The following is a 981-nucleotide window of genomic DNA, read 5'->3' on the forward strand; positions in this document are numbered from 1 at the left end:
AAGCATCTCTATCCCTGCCATTGGAGCAAACAACTTTGAGCTTAAGCCTCAATTATTTTCTCTAATGCAACATAATTGCAAGTTTCATGGACTTCCATTGGAAGATCCTCATCAGTTTTTAGCTGAATTCTTGCAGATCTGTGACACTGTCAAGACTAATGGGGTTGACGCTGAGGTCTACAGACTTATGCTATTCCCTTTTGTTGTAAGAGACAGAGCTAGAATATGGTTGGACTCACAACCTAAAGAAAGCCTGAACTCTTGGGAAAAGCTAGTCAATGCCTTCTTGGCAAAGTTCTTTCCACCTCAAAAATTGAGTAAGCTTAGAGTGGAAGTCCAAACCTTCAGATAGAAGGAAGAAGAATCCCTCTATGAAGCTTCAGAAAGATACAAACAATTAATCAGAAAGTGTCCCTCTGATATGCTTTCTGAATGGAGCATCATAGGTATTTTCTATGATGTTCTGTCTGAACTGTCCAAGATGTCTTTGGATAGCTCTGCTGGAGGATCTCTTCATCTGAAGAAGACGCCTACAGAAGCTCAAGAACTAATTGAAATGGTTGCAAATAACCAATTCATGTACACTTCTGAAAGGAATCCTGTGAACAATGGGACAAATCAGAAGAAAGGAGTTCTTGAGATAGATACTCTGAATGCCATATTGGCTCAGAACAAAATATTGACTCAGCAAGTCAATATGATTTCTCAAAGTCTGTCTGGAATGCAAAAATGCACAAGGCAGTACTAAGGAAGCTTCATCTGAAGAAGAAGCTTATGACCCTGAGAACCCTTCAATGGAAGAGGTGAATTACATGGGACAGCCCTATGAAAACACCTATAATCCTTTATGGAGAAATCATCCAAATCACTCATGGAAGGATCAACAGAGACCTCAACAAGGTTTCAACAACAATAATGGTGGAAGAAACAGGTTTAGCAATGGTAAGCCTTTTCCATCATCTTCTCAGCAACAGACAGAGA

Source organism: Arachis duranensis, chromosome 4, assembly GCF_000817695.3.
Source record: "Arachis duranensis cultivar V14167 chromosome 4, aradu.V14167.gnm2.J7QH, whole genome shotgun sequence".
NCBI lineage: Eukaryota > Viridiplantae > Streptophyta > Magnoliopsida > Fabales > Fabaceae > Arachis > Arachis duranensis.